Consider the following 17,742-nt stretch of genomic DNA (forward strand, 5'->3'; position numbering starts at 1 on the left):
ATCTTCCTTTGGTTTTGTTCCAACCATTTAAAAATTCAAAAACCGTCCTCAGCTCATGGGCTATACAAAAATGGGTGATGGGCTAAATTTTGCCTGCGAGCCACAATTTGTTGACCTGAATTTACACTATCAAAGAGTTGGCTTTCTTCTTTATGTTCTGTTGGTCTGTTTTAAGCATTGTCCCCTTTGACAGCAATTTAGGGATGTTTGTTGGTAAAGTGATTAGAATAAATACCAATAAAATGTTCTAGCTATGGTGAATATATGGTGTTTTTTTGTTTGTTTGTTTGTTTTAATCCTCACTTTTATTTATTCCACTCATAAACGTCCAATTCTTTCCTTCTGACAACCATATCTAACATCAACTGCTGTAAACTTCTGCTGGTTTCAATTCACGGCATGTATCTCCCAGGCATGTGTTTCTCCTTATAACTGGAAGAGAATTCCCTGCTTGACATCTTTCCCCCGAACAGTTAGGAGGGCTCCAGGGTCCATTTAATTCTCACACCCCTTTGAAATCTCCATAACCATTCTTGAGCATACGGATAGTTACAACATAGAATCTAATATCTAATTACTTATAGACTGTCACACATCCTTGCCAGTTCTCCATGGGAAAATTTATCCCTTTTTTTAATATGTTGATTAATTCTTGAGCCATCCCTTGATACGAAGATGTGTCTGAGCACACACTGGTGAGAAATACATCCAGATTGGCTGAAGAGGATAGATTGCCCTTTTTCAAAACTTCCAACTTAACCCTTTGTTAGATTCTTACATTAGGTGTCTTCTATTAGCTTTTTAAAGGAATTATGCAGACTAGCAGCATGGGATTAAAAAGTGAAATGAAAAAATAAAATTAAAAAAAAAAGTGAAATGATAAAAAATGTTTCAGTTATTTACACCTAGGATTTTAGTTCTGATACCGCATGACTTTAGGAAAGTTAAGTAAAATTTCTAAACCTCAAATTCTCATCTGTGAAATAGGAATAGTGGTTTTTACCCTACCAAGGCATACAGTAATTGAGGCTAAGTTATTATTTAGCTTATTTTGTTATTATTTAAGTTATTATTATTATTATTGGCATGCAATGTGGTATATAATAGGGGCTAAAAAATGGTAGCCATTGCTAGCTTACTTCATTCAATATGTGGTAGCGTGGGAATATGAAAAATATACATGAATATGTAGTGATTTAGAAGAAAACTTCAGAGGTAAATGGATCATACATTCAAGGAAAAACAGAAATTGGAGGATTTGGAAAATATATATTTTATAAATATTTATGAATATTTTAAATATTTTATAAATATATATATGTGCATATATATGTGTATATATAATGCTTTATATATTATAAGTGTATATTTATATTTATATATTTATATAATGTACATATTATATATGTATTTATATACATATATATGTATATATGTATATATATATATATAAAATATAGGTACATATATGTATATACATATATGTATATAAAATATATATTTATATATTTTAAATCACTGTATGTTTTCCCCTATGACATTTAATTTTGGGGACATTCAGCTTCTGTGTGCTAATGACTATCAAATTTGAGTGATTACTCAGACTTTTACTTTAAACTGATATATCCAAATACTTAATTTCTTTTCAGATACCTTGGTATCAACCTGGTAAAATTTATATTCATCCTTACTCCAAACCCCTTACTGTTCTAGCGTCTTTAGCTCAGTCAGACGGTGCCACCATGCAGTCAACTTTGTAGTCCGGAAACCTGGGCATCTTTCTTGCCTTTTCCATCTTCCTCATATACCCTCCCTGCCAAATACCCAAGTGTGAATTTCCAGGCATTTGACATCTCAAATATATTTCTTTCTTTATTTGTTGTCATCACTTATCATATATCCATGCTCGTCTACTCTGCCTTTCATTGTCCCCACCATGGCCAACATGGTGTTGACTTTTTAAAATTTTTAATAAAACTCTAGCATGTCACTCTCTGTTTATAACCCTTCACCGAGTTTAATGGCTTTTAGGAGGAATAACTTCCTCAGTTTGGCCTAAGAGGCCCTATGTGCTTGGCCCCTGCTGTCTCCCTCATCAGTCTCTTTTTATCTCATCTCCTTTGGATACCTCGCTTCTAGGCACACTAATCATATTTTACTGCTCGAATGAACCATACTTCTGGCTCTTGAGCCTTGGCAACTGTGTTACTTTTGTATGGCATGCCCAGCACTTCCTTAAATGGATTTGATCTTGGGAAATTTCCATTCCCTTAGAAAATGGACCTCCTTAGTGCATGTCAGCACTTTCACCATCTTTCTTATGGAATCTCTTGTGTAGCACCAGACCAAAATGGTTAACGAGCCAATGGCTGACCAGTTCTATTGTTGAGACATTAAAAAATTATTCTGCCTGCAGCATAGTATATTGTTTTGGGGTGTTTCCCATCAAATTCCTCAATGTTTTAATTCTGTTGCTATTGCTATATCTACAAAAAGTATGAATCAAAAAGGGTCTGTATCAGTCCAGCATGTTGAGTGATGGGGAGCCGTTCTCTTTTTCCTCTCTGCTTCTAGGCTTACATACAGGATGGACTCACTGTTGGCCAACATATCTAGGCAGCTTCTTCTGGGGATTTTCAGTAATAAGAATGCTCTATTTGCGGGGTGCATGGATGGTTCAGCCAGTTATGCATCTGACTCTTGATCTCAGCTCAGGTATTGATCTTAGGGTCGTGAGTTGACATCCTCTGTTGGGCTCCATGCTGGGCATGGAGCCTACTTAAAAAAAGAAATAATAATAATGTTCTCTTTGTATGTTTATTTTTATTATTATTTTCTTCATATAATACATCTCATGGGATGACCCCAATAAAATTGTAATGTGTGTAAAGGTATTATTATTGTTATTATCATTATGTTTAAAAACATGTGATGCCACCTGTAAGATATCCTCATAGAGTTGGTTTCTAGTAGGTACCAGACTAGAAATCAAGTAGCCTAAGAGCTGGTCTAACAGTTTTCCACTTAAATCTTTTGAACCTCTCAGTTTTCTTATCTATTTTCCAAAGAACCTTAACTAAATCAGTAAATGATAAGGTCACTCCCAGATAGAGAAGAGACTATCAACTCAGAGCACACACAGAGACGTGTATTGGCTCCTACACTGGTGGCTTTCTATCCCACGCTGTGAAGCTACTTCATCATCATGTTGCTTCCAGAGCACATGGAAACATCATCCTAATTAGAACAAAAATGTTGGGAAGTGTGTTTGTGTTTGTGCCAAGAGGTTAAACTCAGAGCAGATGGATTCCAGACTGTTCCAGAATAGATTATCCAGTACCAACACTTTCCAAATTGGTTCCTCTTTCTTCTCTGCCAGTTTGGATTCGGATTGTAAAGTTGTAGCAAGTCTTGCCCCATCACTGACTGTAAGAATTCCTGTTTGTGGAATAAATTTCCTATATGTTTAAAAAATATACTTTGATGCTATTATTCAACTAAAATGATTACTCTTAATTGGTCAGGAGGACAAACAATGCTAGAATATGAATTACTGGCAAAGATCTCTTTTAGAGGTTGACCTAATCCATGTGTGGCCTTTGATGAGAACTCTTGGGTACACCTTTCAAAACAGGAGTGTCATTCTCCAAAGATCTTTAAGGAAGGAGATTGCCTAACATCCATCAGCATCCTGCTTTTCGGAAAGTCAAGAAAGGGACACCTAGTAACCCAGTCTTTTCAGTTGCACCTAAAAATAGTGAGAAGTTACTTCTGACAGCGTTGACAGCTGTGCCAGCAATTTGTCTAAGATATGCATTTTAACATTTACCTTGAGGATAATACCTCAGCCCTGCTTTCCTTTACAGAACCTGAAGTTGTTTCTCCCGTTTTTTTTTTTTTTCCTCCCTTTAAATATGTCGAGGTGGGGGAAGATGAAAAAGGAAAATTGGCAAACATTTTCCCTGTCAATAATGAAAACAAGACCAGAAAGACAGTCCCATGGTGAATAAAAATCTTGAATATAAAGCATGTTATATCTGAAAAGTCTCAAATTTCAACCGTATGATGACATAAGTGTCTCTATAATGTATCCTCAGTTGATGGTATCAGGGGACCCTAAGACATCTGAGAAAATAGCAATATAAAAATGAGCATTGGGGCATGTCATCTATAGTGGCAACTAAGAGAATACTATTTGTGGGCATAAAGCTCTCCCTCCCTCTTTTTGCTCCATCTCTAACTCAGCATTGAATTAAAAAGAAAGAAAGGGGAAATAATTTCTTTTTCCCTTTCAGCAGAAAATGTCATGGAAATGTCAGAGTTCTTTCTGTGTGATCACATCTCTCTTAAAAGTCGATAGCTGCAAATCATTGAAACACTAACTGTATTTGGAAATATTAATTCCTAGTAAAAGCATCATTTCCAAGAGAAGTGGGGTGGCTGTGAAACTTTGGAAAAGTGCTTCTGAATAAAATGTACCCTGGAACCGCTGATACTCTATGACAGATCCTTGGGTTCTGGTAGATTTATGTCCATCACTGACAGATTTATGTAACTCTCTTCCTTTCCTGCCCTCAGGTCACATCCTTTGAGAGCTCCATTCATTCATGTTTCTCTACCATTTAAACGTACTTGTAATTCTCTTTTCAAGATTCAAAGTGGTAGGAATGCTCCCTTTTGAAAATGACATTCACGCATAATACACGGGAAGAATGGGACACCTTGAGAAGCTATTAAGTCTGCTCTCTGGCTTTAGGCAGAACTGATCTCATGTCATGCAAATCAGTATCCACTCACACTTTAAAGATCTCGTCAGTGTTTTGATCTTTTTGTGTAACACAGATCTTACTAGGTTCAGTTTGCTATCACAAAGTCTCTCTTCCATGATGATCCCTTACTACAATGTATGCCAATTCATTTTCCATATGTAACGTGTTGGTGAGACTTTTATTGAATTATCAAGGAAATTTTGAGGACAATCACATATGAGTTCCCCTTGATTATTGAGATCCTGTGAGGAGCCCTTTAACATGAGTGAAAGCCAAAGTGTTCAGGGTGGTGGCAGGGGGGAAGTGGGTAGGGAGAAGCTTAGCACCGGATGTAACCCCCCCCCCTTTTTTTTATTTAAAAGAAATGATAGGTAGATACATAGAAAAGTCACAAAGATACAACAGGGAATTTCCATATACCCATCACCCAGATTCCCCCATTATTAACATCTTGTGTTACCATAATATATTTGTCGAAACAACGAAAATGACATTGGTGCATTACTAATTGCAAAATTCCAGACTTTATTTGGATCTTACCAGTTTTTTTCTGTTTCTATTTAGAAATCAAACCTGGAACACTGCATTTCATTCACATGTCTTCTAGTCTCCACCAATCGATGACAGTTTCTCATTCTTTCTCTTGTTTTTTTTTTTTTTTTATGTTTATTATCATTTTTGCTTATGACCATGAGGAGTACTGGCAGGTGTGAGATCTCAGTTTTATTAGACTGGATTGTATATACTAATACCTGTAAGCTACTCATAGTGTTTTACCTAAATGAGAGTGTCTTATTGGACATGACCAGAAAGGCTCAGGTGGCAGAGAGGTCACCAAGGGAATATTAAAGTTTCTGTGGACAGAGTATGTTAGAAGGCAGTGTTCGGAGAAAAATGAAGTGTTTTCCTGCACATACCTTCATTGAGTTAGTACACTGAAGAAAATAATTACATTTGTATTAGGGGTGAGAGAAAAAAAAATTGATAGCCATCCTCAATATTAGAACTAGATGGTATGGGACATTCAGAAAGAGCCCATCCCTTAAGGAGTTTATATCTAGTAGAGGACAGATATACCATCTAATTCAAAGTACAGATAAATGCTAAAGCAATTGAGAAACAAGATTTATTTGCCCTTGAAAGAGAGAGAGAGAGAAGAATTTGAAAGGTTAAAGATGATTTAAAAGAAAAGTACATTAGGTGGGAACTGGCCTGGGGTGGGGGTATGGAATGTGATTCTAAGCATGGGAGCAAGAGGACATTCGCCTTAGTTTTGGAGGTAGGAAGGGTATTGCAGAATAAGAAGCAGAAAGGTAATGTGTAAGAGGGGCCAGAAAAGTAAACTGATTAGAGGTTTAAATAAGGGTTCTAAATATTTGTCTGGGCTAATGACTTTTTAAATAGACAGTGGGGTGCTCGCTTCGGCAGCACATATACTAAAATTGGAACGATACAGAGAAGATAGCATGGCCCCTGCGCAAGGATGACACGCAAATTCGTGAAGCGTTCCATATTTTTTGCACCTGCCGCGTTCTCAGTCCCAGCTGCTGAGCGCGCCCCAGCGGCCTCCAGGGGGTTGGCTGATTATCTAAGAAGTACGGCTTTGGGGATCCCTGGGTGGCTCAGCGGTTTGACGCCTGCTTTTGGCCCAGGGTGCAATCCTGGAGAACCGGGATCGAGTCCCATGTCAGGCTCCAGCATGGAGCCTGCTTCTCCCTCTGCCTGTGTCTCTGCCTCCCTCTCTCTCTTTCTATGTCTATCAGGAATAAATAAATAAAATATTAAAAAAATTAGACAGTGGGTTGGCCTTCAGAGAGTCATTCTAGGTGGATATGTTGGTCAGAGCTTGCCTTAAGAACGTGAGTGTGGAAAAAAAATAAAATAAAATAAAAATAAAATAAAATTAGAAAAAGAACATGAGTGTGGTGAGAGGGCATAGTGTGGTGTGGGGAAACAGAAGAAGCTGGAAGGGAGACATTAAAAAACAAAATGAAGTTGAGGGAGCCCACTGTTCATAGTCCTCATTTTCTCATTGAGGAGATCACGTCTGTAGATGGTGAGAATGGGGGATACTGAACACATGCTTAGAATAATCGCTGTGAGGAGCACCATGGGGGCCTGGTCAGTCTGAGGTGAGACACAGAGGTTGCTGGTATACATGGAGAATCCACTGAAAGCAAAGATCCCTGACATTTACGAAACCCAATCAGAGTGGCTTTTGACTCTCAACCATCTTCTGAGTTCATTCCCAACGCGAAAATTGGCTCACTTTCCCCGATTTACCTTGGAGCCCACTTTTGATAGCTCCTCTTTTGAATCAGTTTGGGAGAGAGCCAGGGAATGGGGTGCTTGTCTGCTTTTTATTGTCTTGTCTTTGCTTTCCAAAGCTACATTTGAAAAAGCAAACAAATCTACTACTGAAATGTGAGTTAATTTTTTTCCTCAAAAAATAGTAATAATGAAATAATAAACACAAGTAGTGCTATAGTTTGTCAGTGAAGCGTGAAGAGAAGCTTATTTTGCTTACAATTTGGGGCAGTTTCTGATCTAGGATTTAATGGACTTGGTTTTGAAAAGCTGACTGCTAGATCAAGCAACTACTTACTCATTTGATCTGTTTCTATATAGCCTAAGGCCAGGCCCGAAGGTGTGACAAAAATATGAGAAATCTAATTGCCTGACAGTAAATCTGTTCAGAGTATTGGGCAAGGCATTACAGGGAAATAATTCCAATAACTATGTTAAGTATAAAATTGTGTAAATATTTTACGTTAGAGATCCCTTAGTCCTTAGAGTAGTAGGCTCGCTAGGACTACAAATTTGTAAGCTAATATCATCATTGACCTGATTCCTATTAGAAAGAAAATTCCTTGGGATCCCTGGGTGGCGCAGCGGTTTGGCGCCTGCCTTTGGCCCAGGGCGCGATCCTGGAGACCCGGGATTGAATCCCACGTCGGGGTCCCGGTGCATGGAGCCTGCTTCTCCCTCTGCCTGTGTCTCTGCCTCTCTCTCTCTCTCTCTCTGTGACTATCATTAAAAAAAAAAAAAAAGAAAGAAAATTCCTTTTTTTTTTAATCTTTCTTTTTGTATATTTTTTATTGGAGTTTGAATTGCCAACATACAGCATAATACCCAGTGCTCATCCCGTCAAGGGCCCCCCCTCAGTGCCCGTCACCCAGTCACCCCCACCCCCTGGCCACCTCCCTTCTACTACCCCTTGTTCGTTTCCCAGAGTTAGGAGTCTCTCATGCTCTGTCTCCCTTTCTGATATTTCCTACCCATTTCTTCTCCTTTCCCCTCTATTCCCTTTCACTATTATTTATATTCCCTAAGTGAATGAGACCATATAATGTTTGTCCTTCTCCGATTGACTTACTTCACTCAGCATCATACTCTCTAGTTCCATCCATGTCGAAGCAAATGGTGGGTATTTGTCGTTTCTAATGGCTGAGAATATCCCACTGTACACATAGACCACAGCTTCCTTATCCATCATCTGTCGATGGACACCGAGGCTCCTTCCACAGTTTGGCTATTGTGGCCATTGCTGCTATAAACATCGGGGTGCAGGTGTCCCAGTGTTTCCCTGCATCTATATCTTTGGGGTAAATCCGCAGCAGTGCAATTGCTGGGCCATAGGGCAGGTCTATTTTTACCTCTTTGAGGAACCTCCACACAGTTTTCCAGAGTGGCTGCGCCAGTTCACATTCCCACCCACAGTGCAGGAGGGTTCCCCTTTCTCCACATCCTCTCCAACATTTGTTGTTTCCCACCTTGTTGATTTTCCCCATTCTCACTGGTGTGAGGTGTATCTCATTGATGTTTTGATTTGTGTTTCCCTGATGGCCAGTGATGCGGAGCATTTTCTCATGTGCTTGTTGGCCGCGTCTATGTCTTCTTTGGAGAAATTTCTGTTTATATCTTCTGCCCGTTTCTTGACTGGATTCTTTGTTTTTTTGGGGGGGTGTTGAGTTTAATAAGTTCTTTATAGATCTTGGATACTAGCCCTTTATCTGACATGTCATTTGCAAATATCTCCTCCCATTCTGTAGGTTGTCTTGCAGTTTTGTTGACTGTTTCTTTTGCTATGCAGAAACTTTTTATCTGGATTAAGTCCCAATAGTTCATTTTTGCTTTTGTTTCCCTTGCTCTCATGGATGTGCCTTGCAAGAATAGAAAGAAAATTCCTCATCACTGCTCCCATTCTTCATAGTAGACAGAGTTATTCATAGAATCATAAAAAAGTGCAATGAAAGAAACTTTTCACACTGATGTATCTAACCTTCTGACAAATCAACGAAATTTTTTTTATTCTATTTATTTACTTGTTTATTTATTTATTTTAGTTTTGAATCTTGGTCATAGCCTTCATGATTATTCATGAAATGACCCAGAATAAACTACACATTTTGTTTAACCTTATCCCTGGTGAAGACCCTAATCTATAGCAACATGTTTGTAGATGGCCAAAAAAATGTCCCTCTTTAACTTCTAGCCATTGGTCCTAAGCAATCTTTCGGATATGTGCCAATAGATTTAATCATCATTCCAAAGCTCCTCATCAAATTTTATAAAAGAGATTTTATTTGCTTACTGGGCTATCTTTGCAAACTAAACAACACCATGGCCTTCAACCATTTCTCAAACAATATTGCTTTGTTATTCTCACTATCCTTGTCATCTTCATTGGAAGAATCTTTAATTTCTCAGGAGTTTAATGCCCAGAAATGACATAATTCCCCAACTATGTTCTAATGTCTTTTATTCTCTAGTTTGTGTTTTATTAGTACCAGCTACTGTGTTAGCTTCTTTAAAGAAGACCTTCAGACTTTTAATGCAGACAGAACATTTGGTCAACAAATTCCCTTGATAGCTTTCACTTCAACTGCCTGTCAAGACAGGATTCTCTTGGTTATATTTATCCAATTGATTCTTTTTTTTTTACCTCTAGAAATCAGTCTTTACATTTATATCTGCTACATTTCATAATTTTTGTCCATTGTTTTAATCTACTGAGGGAGATTCTTGATGATTTTGTTTGTATATATATATATTTGGCAATTTTCTTTGGGATGGATCCCTAAATAAAACGCTCCATCCTAGATATGCTAGAGGTAGAGGTGCTAGAGATCCCAGATGTTTTTGTTTTGTTTTGTTTTGTTTGGTCATCTACTAATTTGACTGTGTTTTTCATGAAAATATTGCTTTTGAATGCAACCAAAGACAGAGCTCTGCTTCACTCCAATAGACAACTGTTTCTGGATTTTTATTTTTCTAATTTTAATTAATTAATTTTGTTTGCTCATTTCTTTTATACTGGTAACACTTGGAGCTCATGGTGTCTGAAACATTTCCCTCGAGCATGAGTGATTCCATTAACTAGTATTTTTTTGGATGCAGCTGTTCAATGTATTACAGATCTAACTAACTTTAATTTTGCCAATATTAGGCTCTAACATAGGACATTGTCAAACACCTTTCAAAAATAAAAATAAAAATAAATCAAGATTATGTTGTAGATTTCCTTCTATAAATTCTTTTCTTTACTAAGAATAAGCCATCTGCATCATGAAAGCCAGCAATGGCACATGGATCAATTTTCTCCACGCAAAATCTAAGACCCCTGTCACAACACTTTCTGGTAACTTTTATCTTTGAAAATGTAGCTACCTCACAGTGGGAACCAGCATAGGCCCCAGTCATGAATTAATGCCTAGGACTGGATTATTAAAACTCTCACTGACTATGTTAGAAGGAAAGACACCAGACACTAAAAAGCTTGCATTAAATGGCTTCTTCTCATCACAATTGTAGGTGTAACTGGAAAAGCCAAGGAGCCCTCCCTGTTCTCAATCCCTTAATATATGTGAGGAAACTGAGAGCCCCATTGGGTTTTGGATTTGCCAATCAGTTTAATGACTCAGGCAGGTCAGGAAGTGTCTCCCAATTCCTGGTCCAGTGCTCTTCTGGAAAAGCCCTAGATTTGAAGACTGAATTTACTCTTGGCTCTTGTCTAATTTTGGACAAAGTCTCTGCTTCTTAAGCACTTACTTATCTGTGAAATGTGAGGGTTGAGTAGTTATAAGCAAAGCTTCCAAGTCCAGCTGCTTATTACTTGTGGAAGGGGAGAAGAAAGCTACAGTAACTGGAGGGCTTGACTTATTGAAATTCTTGGTAGTGCTGCAGAGGATAGCTTATAATCCTGGACTCCAGACTCTGGCTCAGTAATTACCAAATGATGAGGCTGCCTTGACTATGTTAAAATTAACCCATCTTTAAGGGGTTCTGTAATATAATCACTGCTTTGCTAAATCTCTCCATCAGCTTATTCATGGTTATATAGAGATAACAACTGGAATAATTCTTTGTTGAAGAAAATTCCCTTCTCAAAAATTTTGTTCCTAGAGTGGCTTGGCCTTAATTTAAATTTAAATTTTAGGGTTTTGGTTGTTTGTTTATTTTGACATTTTGAATTGCTCTTCAGAATAAGCCTGAAGTAAATTAAGGTCAAACTACATTTTTTTTTCCTGTCCCCTCTTTGCAATGCTTTCCCTCTGTATTAAGTAGATAATTTGGGAGAAAAAGATAACCATGTTATTTGACTTTAGTATGTACACATTGAATGAGCCATCATTTTCTATATGGGCATGACATGGGAAATGTCCTAGTCAAGAATTATATGCATGGGACTTGCCTTGGCCTCTGCAATTATACTGAAGGCCAATTATTTATTTTAAATTTCAAGGTAGAATTCTCCAAGAATTATTCTCCCTAGAACTGTTGTTTCTCTCTCCTATTCCTTCCATCCAAGTGTTGATCAGAAGGAGACTGGGTGAAGTAGTGGAGCAACAGTTACTTTGGATCAAGACTACATTGCCACCCTGTAGGACTGTTCTTCTGTGAGTAGGATTTATAGAGCATGGCTTGCAGCTGCTAGAGCTACTTTCTCATTTACAGTGTCGACGTCAACTATTGTTGCTTTTCTGTTTAACTTTGGTTAATATGTTTAGATGCTGCTTGGCTCCAAATGCTGAAAATCCAGCAAACTGAATTAATCGATTTTCCTCTAACACGATTGTCCTGGAGAAATGGATATCGCCACACCGTACTGTGAGATGCTAAGTACACACGGCTAGGAGAGCAGCACTGGCAATGAACTGGAGTTTGAAGAGGGGATTAGACCTCTGTTTCTGAAGGCTGCCAAAGGAGAAAGTTTGAAGCAAAGTTTGGGTCTCAGGAGGGCTCATTAGATAAAAATTAAGTGAGGAAGTCCTGTTACCTCCCTCCCTCTTTCCACTTACTCGGGGTGCCTTACTCCTTTCTACCCAAAGCTTACAACCTCACTCTGATGTGCGCTTTCTATGCTTCAGGGTTTGGCCACAGGCAGAGCAGTTGAATAATTGCAAGGAAAAGTGCATTTTAGCATGAAGGCGATCGTACTGACCATCTGATCAGCTTGGAGGGAATGAAGACACTTGCCGTTGTGCACACACTTGTTTATTAGGTCTCTAGGTACTACATGGCAATTGATTCCCATCTGGACACAATTCAGAGTGTGAACTTGGATGTTTACAGGTCTCTCTGTTTTTGACCAAGGTTGTCTTGGAGCTGATAATTATGATACCTGAGGCTTTCTCACACCTTTCTTTTGAAGAGGTACGCATGCTTCCTGTCATGTAGCCAGAATTACTTGCGCTGCCATAAAGGTGAAAAACAGCTCATCCAGCAAGTACTCAATTCCAGGCTTGCTGGGTTTTGACTTGAAGCTGAATATACTTTATATAGTATGAGTTTACTCTCCACATGAAGTTATTCTTGGTTAATAACAAAAATCTATTTGCATCCCATGAACACAGTCACGGAAGAGAGAGATTAAAGGTAGATTAGGCAGCAAAAATAAAGAGGCCGGAAGCTAGGCACATATGGAATGTAAGATTTGTCTTCAAATACAGTTAGACTGTAATCTAGGATTCAGAATAACGCTTGATTTTCTACCACCTTTCTGAGTTACTTCTTTTTTTTTTTCTTCTTTTACTACAAACCAAAAATTCTCCATAGGAATAAACTAGATCCTAATAATATTATTCTATTCGAAAATAAGTACTCAGCAGCTGAAAAGAATAGGAAATTCTTAGAGTAGTAAGTGATTCTAAAACTTATGTATCAAAATCATCTGAAGGGCCTGTTAAAATAGATTCCTGAGCCCCATCCTTACAACTTTTCAGTAGGACGGTGTGTGTGTATGTAGGGGAGGGGGGTTCTGAGAACTTGATTTTCTAACAAGATCACAGATGATTCTCATGTACTCATCCAGAATCCAACTATGAGAGCAAGTATTTTCTATTAATAGCATCTCTATTGATCGATCTACATGCCCTGTACCAACCTTGTGGCCCATTAGGAGGATTAGAAGCCTTCTCTTTGTATCACTACCCCTTATTATCATACTTCCTCCACTACCACAGCTTTTCTTTAGTTGCCAAAGGTGATCAGAGCAGGATTATTTGTTCATGATCACTTTCGCTTTCATGTATCCAGAATCCTTAGTGACAGATCCATGTTGTATATTCACAAAAGACATGTGAAAGGAAATAAATTCAAGAATAAAATGTCGGGGTCCCAATTTAATCTAAGATGTACCATCAATTATTTCCACTTCTCTCATCTTTTAAGCTGGGGATCTTCAAACTACACCCTGAAAGCAGGCCAGTTTTTTTTTTTTTAATAAAGTTTTATTGGCACACACCCACCCTCATGCATTTATTTATCGCCTATGGCTGCAGCGGCAGAGTGGTTGCAACTGAAAAATAAAATGAAAACTTTGTAGGGTTTGGAGTTGCGAGTGAGGAAGAGATATTAGAATATTTTCACCATGCTTTCTCTTAGGTACCAAGAATGGGAACTCCGAGTAAGAGAGAATCATCAGCAGAACTTGTCTTTCCCTTTAAAATCGCATCATTCTTTCATCATAATAAAAAGAGCATTAGGAAGTGAATAATGAAAGCAGATGCATTCTCTTCAAAGCTGCACAGCTGGGAGAGGTTGGAGTTTGGCATTTGCATTATCAGGAGATCTTCCTTCCTAATTGTTTTATTTCTGAATGGTGAGGGGAGAGAGGCACAGGATTATAATTGTCCATTTACTGCTTTCTTTGTTTTATTCTTCCAACAAGCAGCAAGACAACCATGTTTTCTTACGTGGTTTAATCTCAATTACACAGTTTCTCTGTGACTAAAGCCTTGAGCTAACAGTTCATAACGGGATTACACAGATTGGCTTATTTTCCACCATTTTCTAAACAAGGTTATTCAAGGATACTTCCTTGGGTTCTATTCTTTTCTCTTATGTTCTATTTTCTTTTCCAATATTCAGGTCTCCTCTTTCAATTTTTACCTCGCATTTCTTCTTTTTACCTCTTAACCTTCAGTTTGAGATTTTCTAAAAGAAAAAGCTTTGCATGCTCTCTCTCTGTCTCTCACTCACTCTTAGGCAGGATTGCTTTAAAGCTTATCATAATGTCAGCAAGGATTTGAGCATTAATCAGCAATGCACATGTGTATATTGAATACACAGAGAAAGAGGTTTATGACAAGAAAGCCAAACAAGGTTTCTTTTAAATCTGCTGCTTTCCTCAGAAATAGTAGCTTATAGGATAGTATTGGCATCACCTCCCCACCTATGCAATGGATTCAGCTTCAAGGGCAAATAATGATTTCTTATGTAATGAAAGGAACTTAACATATCCTCAGACAGTAAATCACACAGATGAGATCCCTCAACAAAGCATTTTTTTCCAAAGGCAAGCTATTAACCAAGTGCATCCCATAAATTGAAACAAAATTAAATTAATCACAGGCTTGCAACCTGTAATTAAAATTCCATACGTAAATTGATTCAAATAAAAATATCCAAATATAAATTAATTCTTTTCTTCTGTTTTTACTCTCACCTTTAATGAAAGTGTGTGTAAAACAGTGTCTCTTGTTTAGTGTCAAATGGAAAGACTCATTACCTTTCAATCACGGTATTGAGAAATGTCGAGTGCTTTAGCAGTTTTATAATAAAGGTTGTGGTAGTTTAGTCATGGGGGGGAAATCTTAGTGTTGGTTAGGAGTTTGTTTTTCTCGCTGAAACTGAAGTGGGTTTTGTTATTTTGTATTTGAGGCCCCTCTTTTTTGGTGGTTGGGACACTCTTATGAGTAGATCAGGGATCAGAAGCTGGTGGTTTCAGTGGTTGTACAATCACATTTATTGGTTTTGTGACCAAAGTGCGTCTTTAAAGTACCTAAAAATGATAGAGCATTAGAGCTAGAAGCAGCATTAATATTATTAATGGTATTATAGAACAAGACCTTGGAAAACTGACTCCAGTTAATCAATAAACATATATATGTCTGTTGAACTTCTTCTTAGTGATGATTGTATCAGGAAGCACAGAAGCATAGGTGACCTTTACATCTCATCAGCTAGACAGGACACCCAGAGCCTTAAAGGCGTGACTAGTCAGAGAGATGCACGTGAAGTGAAAGTTGGTAGATGCAGAGAGTATTGTGTAAACTCAGAAAAGGGAGAGTGAAGAGTTATGGCTATTTTTTTTTTTTTTGAATGATGTAAAACTTAAGAAAGTTATTTATTTATTTATTCATTTATTTATTTATTTATTTATTTATATTACTTCTTTATTTGAGACAGAGGAGACAGAGAGAACATGACCTGGGGGTAGGGGGTGGTAGAGGGAGAGGAAGAAGCAGACTCCCTGTTGAGCAAGGAGCCCCATGAGGACTCAATCCCAGGACTCCAGGATCATGACCTGAGCCAAAGGCAGATGCCCAACCAACTGGGCCACCCAGCTGCCCCAAGAAGTTTTCTGAATTATTTAGATTCTGGGAAACAAACAGATATATTCATTCACTCATTCATTCATTAAGGAACGACAGAGTACCCTCTGTTTGTGTTTTCCAAATTCCTCTCCTTTCGTTCTGTTACAGTGAACACCTGCACTCCTACTGATCCAGGCCGATCTTCAGCTTGGAAGCTACAATCCCAACCCACTTGCTCTCTCCACTGACTTCACCCTGTTCACTGTCACTCTCCATTTCCTGTTTCCTTAATTCTTCTCTCTCTACTCCATCTCTATAATCAGATGCTTTGGTATCTTCCCTCTTAAAATGAAAAAAAAAAAAAAATCAAACAGGCACACCTCCTCTTCATTTTACACCCCGCCCCAGACGTTGCCCACACCCAGGCTCCCGTTCAAAGCAAAGCCTCTTAAAGGAGTGGTCGTCACACAGTCTCATTTCCCACTCACCCTGTCAGATTCTGCAGCACATTCTTCTCAGGGTCACCAGTGACCTCCCTACGCTGAATCCCACTGACTTCTCCTCATCTGGCCTCACATCCCAGCATCTTTCAATGCAAGTGATCACATTCTCCTTGGCAAACTTTTTTGAAGCTTTCCTCCAGTCTTCCTTGGCAGTTTCCGTTGTCTTCTCTATTGGCTCCTTTGACTCTTAATATTTTGCTGTGAAAGATCTGCTCTGGGCCGTCTTTGCTCTCTCTCTATCTAGATCTCCTGACTGTGTAATCATACTTGGCATCAAGCTATTGAACATCTCCTAGAAGCCAGTTAACAGCCAGCACGTTCTCTCCAGTGCTGCCCATTTCCTCAAAGTCCTGAAATTACCCAACTGGACCCAGACCTCTCCACATGCCTCACAAACATCCCAGCTCTGTCCAGAGTGCAACTCTTGATTTCTTATCACAATCTGTTCTTCCTAGGAGTGTCATACAGTTGGAAAGCCAAAAGCATTGCTTTCTTTTTGACCTCTGTGTTCCCCACATTCAGCTCCCAAGCAGATCCTCCCAGATCCACCTCCAACACCCATCTCCGGGGACGCCTGGGTGGCTCAGTGGTTGACCGTCTGCCCTCAGCTCAGGGTGTGATCCCAGATCAGGGATCAAGTCCCCCATCAGGCTCCCTGCAAGGAGCCTGCTTCTTCCTCTGCCTGTGTCTCTCTCTCTCTCTTACTCTCTGTGTCTTTCATGAATAAATAAATAAAGATCTTTAAAAAGAAAAGAAACCCATCTCAGTGTCTTCACTTTTCCCTCTTTACGCCTACCTTCTTGGTCTAAGCAACGTGTCTTTCTCCTGGAATATTGCAACAGGTCTCTTTGCTTCTTTTTTCATCTCACCTTTGACACTCCCAATTTTTCTTCACGCAACAAACAGAGTGAGCTTAATAAAATTTAAATCAGATTATTTCCCTCTTAAAAATCTTTTAGGCTCTCTCCACTGCATCTGAAAGCTCAATTCCACACCACGGCTTTACAGGACCTGGCACCTCCTTTGCACCTCTAGACAAGTATGAGCAATTTCCTTCTCAATATAGTGCATTCCTCTCACATTGGCTTCTTTCCTGTTCCTCAGATGCACCAAGGTTTTTCTTTGTTTTATGTTTTATTTTGTTTGTTGTTGATGGTTTTTTTTTTGTTTTTTTGTTTTTTTTTTTTACATTTCAGGGTCCTTGTGTCGGGATAGCTTTTCTTTTTTTTTTATATATATAAATTTATATTTTATTGGTGTTCAATTTGCCAACATACAGAATAACACCCAGTGCTCATCCCATCAAGGTCCCCCCCTCACTGCCTGCCACCCAGTCACCCCCACCTCCCACCCACCTCCCCTTCCACCCCCCTAGTTCGTTTCCCAGAGTTAGGAGTCTCTCGTGTTCTGTCTCCCTCTCTAATATTCCCCACTCATTTTTTTCTCCTTTCCCCTTTATTCCCTTTCACTATTTTTTATATTCCCCAAGTTTATGTATACAATGGAATATTACTCAGCCATTAGAAATGACAAATACCCACCATTTGCTTCCACGTGGATGGAACCGGAGGGTATGATGCTCAGTGAAATAAGTCAATCGGGTAAGGACAAACCTCATATGGTCTCATTCATTTGGGATAGCTTTTCATA

At 38.6% G+C, this 17,742-nt stretch overlaps 1 protein-coding gene and 1 non-coding gene across 3 annotated transcripts in view; both read left to right on the forward strand.

Moving 5' to 3' along the window:
* The window catches only part of DCC (DCC netrin 1 receptor), a 1,085,392-nt gene that overhangs the window by 261,014 nt on the left and 806,636 nt on the right, over window positions 1–17,742 (forward strand). The window lies entirely within an intron of this gene.
* Window positions 6,182–6,287, forward strand: LOC121482181. Its single transcript, XR_005985537.1, has one exon. It is a non-coding gene; the product is annotated as a U6 spliceosomal RNA (small nuclear RNA).

Source organism: Vulpes lagopus, chromosome 24 (assembly GCF_018345385.1).
Source record: "Vulpes lagopus strain Blue_001 chromosome 24, ASM1834538v1, whole genome shotgun sequence".
NCBI classification, from domain to species: Eukaryota; Metazoa; Chordata; class Mammalia; order Carnivora; family Canidae; genus Vulpes; species Vulpes lagopus.